The sequence below is a fragment of the Orbicella franksi genome, chromosome 5, assembly GCF_964199315.1.
Source record: "Orbicella franksi chromosome 5, jaOrbFran1.1, whole genome shotgun sequence".
Taxonomy (NCBI): Eukaryota; Metazoa; Cnidaria; class Anthozoa; order Scleractinia; family Merulinidae; genus Orbicella; species Orbicella franksi.
Window position 1 is genome coordinate 13,333,038 of NC_138149.1, and position 7,552 is coordinate 13,340,589.

The following is a 7,552-nucleotide window of genomic DNA, read 5'->3' on the forward strand; positions in this document are numbered from 1 at the left end:
TTAGATCTAGTCTACCTCATCATGGACCAAACAGTTTTCATTTAAATAATAAACTTTTCCTTGACCTGGATCAAAGTTTACGTCTTCCGCACAACCTTTTAAGGCAATCAGGTTCATTTTACTGCATTTGCTCTATTTCAAAACATTTCTAGACTTTTAGCCTCAGATAACAGGACATTAGCTCTTGATCTCTAAAATTAAACGAAAGCTAACGAAGCAAGGAAATATACCAAAACTAAGACAATACCATGTTAAACGCAACCGCTGTCATTGTATTCATCGTCATCTTCGCAATCGAGGCGTCCGTCATCATCGCTGGGACCGTGTTTACAATTTTGGTTTCAAGACTCAATCTGGACTCCACTTGAAACGAACTTGTCTTCTTTTAATCAACCTGGCCGTCGCCGATCTACTTGGTCCAAAGAATTCCGAGAACTGGAATCAGATACTTATAAGTCTTCGGTGGGCCGTTCAAGCCCTTGGCTCATCTCTTTCAGTGATGTTTCTCGCTCTCATTTTGCTGCAACACTTCTACGCCGTGTTTTGGTCTCTGCGTCACGGCGTAACAAGCACTCGAACTTATATTTTTAGTATAGTTATCGTGTGGGTAGCTGGATTGTGCACGTTGTTGTGTTAACGGTATATATCTTACTGATGTGTTACTCTTCTTCTGTCTGGTTATCATCTGTACAAGTTACCTTTCGATCCGTTCTGTACGCTACAAAGCCTGAATTACAAGTCTCCCACAGAGGATCAAAGCGGGAACAGAATTTGCGTCTTTCAAAGACATTTTACATAAGTGGTCGCTGTGTCCCTTATCTTTTGGTTGCCTGGTTTCGTAGTGTAAGCCATGAATGCATTCTGTTGCCTCTGATTTTCTCCGACGTTGCTTTGGTTTGTTAATGCTCTACACTCAGCAAATTCTATTGTGAATTCATTCATGTGCAGCTTTAGGATGAAAATAGTTAAAGGTGCCTTGAAAAAGTGCTTGAAAAAGCGCGGGGAAAAATCTGAACTAAGACCTGTTTCCCTCCGAGTGCGAAACGAACCCTAAAATTTTACTACACTTACAAATTGAAAAACCTGGCTAACCACAGTACATAACTTTGTTAAACATTTTGCCATTGAACATTTCTTTTATTTTCTTTTCTTCCCTAAACTACTTTTAAATGTCAATTTTGGCAAGATGTGACATTCGTTCGTGAAATTTACTCTTCATCGCCTTTATTGAATTTTTGACACCCGAATAATATATTCAAGTCTTCTTCTGTTTACATGGATTAAAAAGCTGAAACGTCGATCAGAACTGATCCGGATGTAATTAGTTGGTGAACTGATTCAGTAGATTAAGCTTATTTTACAACAAAATCAATTTTAACAGAAATAAAGGTTAGTTTACAAACTTCGAGGAACTCTAATAAACCTTTAAATTCTGCTGATTGTATACCTTGCCACGCCAAAGACAGGGATCTTGAACATTAACCTCTGTTGTTCATTTTGGCAGCTGAGTTGCGTTTAACATGATATCATGTGACCTGCATAACAAAAAAAGCACATATGGATGTATGTATGTCTGTTTTCATGTACAGTTTTCTTTCGTTTTACATTAAATGTGTCTAAGATTAAACGTTCAGAAATCAGAAGTGTCGATGGAGAACAAATTTAACAATGAACGTGACGGAGTCTTCAAAAGCGAAAAAAATTAACATCAAGGAAACGTTTTCGATTTCAATTCAGACTATTATGATCACGTAGTTCCATTTGTTAATAAGACAAGATGTTGAAAAGATAAACCCATTTGCAAACCAAAATAACTCATCTTGACGACAAAATAATCAGTGTCATCAAAGCGCAAACATCCTTTTCTTTACTCAATCGTGTGGAAAGTGTCTAAAAGAGATCCACACTTACCTTCATACGTAAAACTGTAAGCGTTTGACAAAATATATATATTACGTTGAGTCATCCACATCTCCAACAAAGATTGTTTCATTTTGTGCTATTTAGCTTGTTTACAGACGGAAAGTGATATTTCTTTGAATATACGTAAAGTTTCAATCGAAAAGTAAGCAGGCTGTTGAGTGTGTTAAGAGATCTAAGGTGTCACAAAATTGAACGCCAGAAAAGTGGGAAACAGCAGTATTTATTTCAGTTAAAGTTCTCGTTGTGTTTCTCTAAATATCCCGCGGGATATCCCAGATTTTTGAGCGCGAAATGTGAGATTTTTAGCTCCTCAGTAATTAATAATTGACACAGCTGGTTTCCAAAATTTGCCCTTTCGCGTATTATCTGTCTGACTATAATTTGTGATCGTGTGTGGCGAGCATTTGCATCTTGCTCTTGTTCTTGTTTTATTTTTGTCATTCATAAATATTTAAGAAATAGAAAACATGTACCGTGTTTCTATCGAGTTATAGAAACAAGAGTAGAAGTTTGGGAGAACGAGAAATGCTGTGGGAACACGAGCCGCAGGCGAGTGTTTCCACTGCTTTTTCGAGTTCTCCCAAACTCTCACGAGTGTTGCTATAATTCGATAGAAACACGGAGAACATGTTTTCCATTTCTTTCAGAAAACACCGCGACGAAGAAAAGGAAAACAAATTGTTAACTTTGATTATCAAAATGTAAATTCTCTTTGCTCGCGCCATTATTACGTCAACAGCTCGTGCTAGTAATGTGTTTCTATCGAGTTATGGAAACACGATTTTTAACCAATCAGCGCGCGTATTTTCTGAGGACCGTTTTCTAAAAAACAATTCATCAATGTATATTACAGGCAAAGAAGCCCAGAGAAGCCAATGAGGCTTATGTAAAGCACTGCCTTAAATACTTAAGACTTAACAATGCAAGAGAATATAAATGCTGTCATCGGCACAGACTCTCCGCTCTTACTACACGGAGGTCACAGGTATTATCTTCGCTCGGATCACAATTTCTGTCGTCGCCATCAGGATTATTATTTGTTTGCTTTTGGGAAATTCATGCCATCATGGATTGACGTCCTCGCTAATCTAATTTCCAAACAGGCACAAAAGCAATATTACGCCAATCATGGATTGACGTATTCACTAATTTCCAAGCAGGTACAAAAAAACAATATTATGCGTCCATTGAACATCTGCTCACTTCATTTCCATAAAAAGCTCATTCTAATGAGGTCACGTTTAGGAAACATTATCGGAGCTCGAGGGCACATAGGTGGAGCGGGAAAGGTTTAAAACGGGTTTGAGCGAGAGTTTATGAACCTCCCGCTTGCCGAAATGAAACACAGAGAAGTGAAGATCCCTTTCCTTATCGTAGCAAAGTATTCAATCAGTGGAGTTTAAAAGTTACCAGTCGAGAGTACCTTGAAGTTTCTGAAATTACTTTTAGTTATTAAAATTGATTTTCTTCTAATATAAGCTTAAAATACTGAATCGATACACCAATTAAATGCACCCACATCAAATTTGATCGAACATTTCAGCTTTTCATTCCATGTTCACAGGAAAAGCTTTTACTACAATGTAGGGTGTCAAAAATTCAATAAAGACAATGCAGAGTAAATTTTACAAACGAATATCAATCTTTCTGCCAAAATTGCGTTTAAATATAGTTCACTGCAAAAAAAACAAAATGGCAAAATGTAAAACAAAGTTCTATACAAAGGTTATATTAACCACATTTTTCAGGTTATAAGTGTGTATTTAACTCTTGGGGTTCGTTTTCCACTCGGAAGGAAACAGATTTTTCCCCGCGCTTTTTGAAGCACTTTTTCAAGGCATCTTTGAATATTTTCATCCTAAAGCTGTATACGAATGGATTCACCATAGAATTTTGCTAAGCGTAGAGCACTAATAAAAAAAAGCAACGTCGGAGGAAAACACTGGGAGCAGAATTCTCTAATGGCGTACACTACGAAACCAGGCAGCCAAAAGATAAGCGACACAGCGACCACTATATAAAATGTCTTTGAAAGATGCAAATTCTGGTCCCGCGTTGATCGTCTGTGAGAGGTTTGTAATTCAGGTTTTGTAGCGTACAGTCGCGAACGAATCGATAGGTAACTCGCACAGATAACAACCAAACAGAAGAAGAGTAACACGTCACCAACGGCAACGGCATAAACGGTATCCACTTTGGAGTGATATACAGTCAAAAAAGACAGTCCACCAATGCACAATCCAGCTACCCAGACGATAACGATGCTGAAAATGTAAGTTCGACTGAGCGCTTGTTACGCAATGACGCAATGGTCGGAACACGGCGTAAACGCGTTCCAGCGAAATAAGAGCGAGAAACATCACTGAAACACACGACCCAAAGGCTTGAAACGCCCAGGAAGCACTCAGGGATCCGTTTTCAGTTCCCGGGATTTTGTGCATGATGAGGACTGCAACTTGTCCTACTCCTACAAGGAGATCGGCGACGGCCAGGTTGATTAGAAGAAGGCAAGTTCGTTTCAAGTGGAGTCTGGATTGAGTCTTGAAAACAAAAATGGTGAATACGTTGCCAATGATGATGACGGCTGCCTCGAGTGCGAAGATGACGATGAATACAATGGCGGCGGTTGCGTTTAACATGATATTGTCTTTGTTTTGGTATACTGCTGTTTTTGGTTTGATTTGAAGATCAAGAATTACTGTTCAACTTGACTCATAGATATCTGAGAGCGCATATAACAATGAGCGTGACGAAGCCTTCAACGGCAGTGCGAAAAGCGAAGAATATTAATGTCGAGGAACAGTCTTCGATTTCAGCTGTTTAAATAAATGTGCATACCTAATATCTTGACGAGAAAGTAATTTTTGGTGTCACTCAGTAAAAAAATCGATAATAGGTTATATTGATTTTCACAACGTTAAACAGCCCTTTTAATCAATCACTGAGGGTTACACACACAAAAGTAAAAGTATAACAGAATAACCTATTTAAACTTAAATGCAAACGAAAAAACAATAGTTTTAATAACATAATAAAAATGACTATCACCAATGGGAAGCCAATTAAATAGTCCTGAAAAGTAGTGTGCATATATTAAAGTTCAAATTAGCAACCGTCAAATGTTCATTTTTTACAATAACAACATTCACACTTTTGACGTTGCTTATTTGACAGTTTTCATTCCTAGTTCGGTGACAAGCTTCTCGAAGGGATGCTTAGGTAAAGGCTTCGTCAGAATGTCCGCAATCATCTCACCAGTGGCTACATATTTCAAAATGATCGCTCCGTTTTGCACTCCTTCGCGAACGAAATGATAGCGTATATCAATGTGCTTGGTCCTAGCATGACCCACTGGATTCTTTGACATTGCAATAGCTCCCGGGTTGTCTTCATTAGTTACGATGGTTCCTTCAGAGGTTCTCCTACATCTGTGATTAACCCTGGAAGCCAGATTGCTTCCTGGATGGCCGTACTAAGGGCTACATAATCGGCTTCTGTTGTCGACAGCGCAACGGTAGCCTGTTTCTTACTCAGCCAGCTCACTGCTCCCAACAAAAACACGTTTCCTGAAGTGGAGTGGCGGTCATCCACATCGCCCGCCCAATCAGCATCTGAGTAACCAATCAGGTTTCCATCAGCACACTTCTTGTAACTCAGACTAAGATATACAGTTCCTTTCAGATATCTGGGAATCCGTTTTGCTGCAGTTAAGTGACTTTGTGTAGGATTTGCACAGAACTTCGACACAACTCCCACTGCTCGGGCGATATCGGGCGAGCTGTGATTACAGCATAACGTAGGCTCCCAACGATTGACTGGTACGAGATCGTATCGACTGGTCTGGTAACACCATCTTTCTTTTAAACCTTGATGTTCAAATCAGCAGGTCTGGACACCAATTTCGCTTCTATTTGCCCAAACGTCTTGAGCATCTTTTTGATGTACTGCCCTTGATGAAGGTAGACTTGCTTCCTTTCCTTGTCTTGAACGATGCAAACCCCCTCATAGTAATGCAGCTCCTCCATATCCTTCATCTTAAACTACAACTTTAAGCTGTCCTTCAGTCTTTGCATCTCCAAAATGTTTTTCGCTAGTATCATCGGATTATCAACGTGAATATTAATTGCGATGATTGTCAGTGTATCCTTCTTTCTGATGAACACTCAGGGATCTGCTGAGGCTTGAGTGAAACCAACCTTTTCAACTCTCTCCCTGAAAGCTTTATTGCAACATCGGGACAACTGCTTTAATCCATACAGCGACTTCTCTAGCTTGCATACCAGATGCTCTTCTCCGGGTTTCACGTATCCTTCCGGTTGCTGCATGTAAATTTCCTCATCAAGTTTGCCATTGAGAAAAGTTGTCTCAACGTCCATCTCATGTATCGGGAAACCATGCTGGACGGCAAACGCTAGCAAAAAGCGGATTGAGGAGAAACGAACTACAGGCGAAAAAATTTCATCATAATCAATCCCATATTTCTGGGCGTAACCCTTGGCTACTAGGCGAGTTTTAAAACGTTCCACTCTGCCATCCACATCATGCTTCAGCTCAAACACCCATATATTTGCATCCTATAGCTTTCCGACCCGGGGGTAATTCAACCAACTTCTATGTCTTGTTCTCAATCAGAGAATTGTACTCGGCATCCGTAGCCACTTTCCACTCTGCTGCATGATCACTCGACTTTGCTTCTTGTATGGTTGAGGGCTCATCTACCTCACTTAGATGATAGGCAACATGGCGCACGCGGTAGGTCGCGGTGTCTGCCTATTCGTCGTAACCATATCTGACACGTGTTTTACGTGTTCTCTCAGATCTTCAGAGTTCTTGCTGTTCTTGTGGTTCTTCTTCCTTCTCTGATCTCCTAATTTCTGCTACTTTTTCGTCGTCTTTTGCAGTGGTGTCAGCATTCTGCTTCACCTCCGGTCCATGCTATTTTGGTCTGGTTCTGTAGTCATGGATGACTTCTGGCCGAAATCGCTCTCGTTAAACTCAACATCTCTCCGGATATAGAGTTTTCGGTTCGTCTCATCAAAAAGACAATATCCCTTAGACGTCAAGCTGTAGCCCACGAAACGCATCTTCTTTGACTTCGTTCTAGCTTTCGCCGTTCGCAGTCTGGCACGTGGGCGTAGGCCATACACCCAAATACTCGAAAGTGGCTCACATCCGGTTTCCTACCATACCCCCTAGTTTTAGGGCCGTTGTGGGAAGGCGATCTCTCACACAGGCAGCTGCAGAGATAGCTTTGGCCCAAAAAATGCCCGACAATCCTGCATGCGCGATCATCGAGCGTGCTGACTCAACCAAAGTTCGATTCATTCGTTCTGATACACCATTCTGTTGGGGTCAGTGTGTCACTGTCAACTCATGTGTAATTCCTTTCTCCTTCAGATACTTTTGAAATGCAGATGACAAATACTCGCCACCATTGTCCGTCCGCAAAGTTCCTGTCGCTCTGCCAGCATCGTTGGTAATTGTGACTTCAAATTCTCTAAATTTCTTGAGCACGTCTGATTTGTGTTTCATGAAGTATACAGCGCAGCACCGAGTGCAATCATCAATAAACGTGACAAAATACTTTTTCTCCTCCAATCGACTATGTTTTTATTGGACCGCACACGTC

General features: G+C 40.4%; 1 pseudogene; it reads right to left on the reverse strand.

Moving 5' to 3' along the window:
- Window positions 1–3,664: 3,664 nt before the first annotated feature.
- LOC145487031 (octopamine receptor beta-1R-like) lies at window positions 3,665–6,211 on the reverse strand (annotated as a pseudogene).
- Window positions 6,212–7,552: the final 1,341 nt, after the last annotated feature.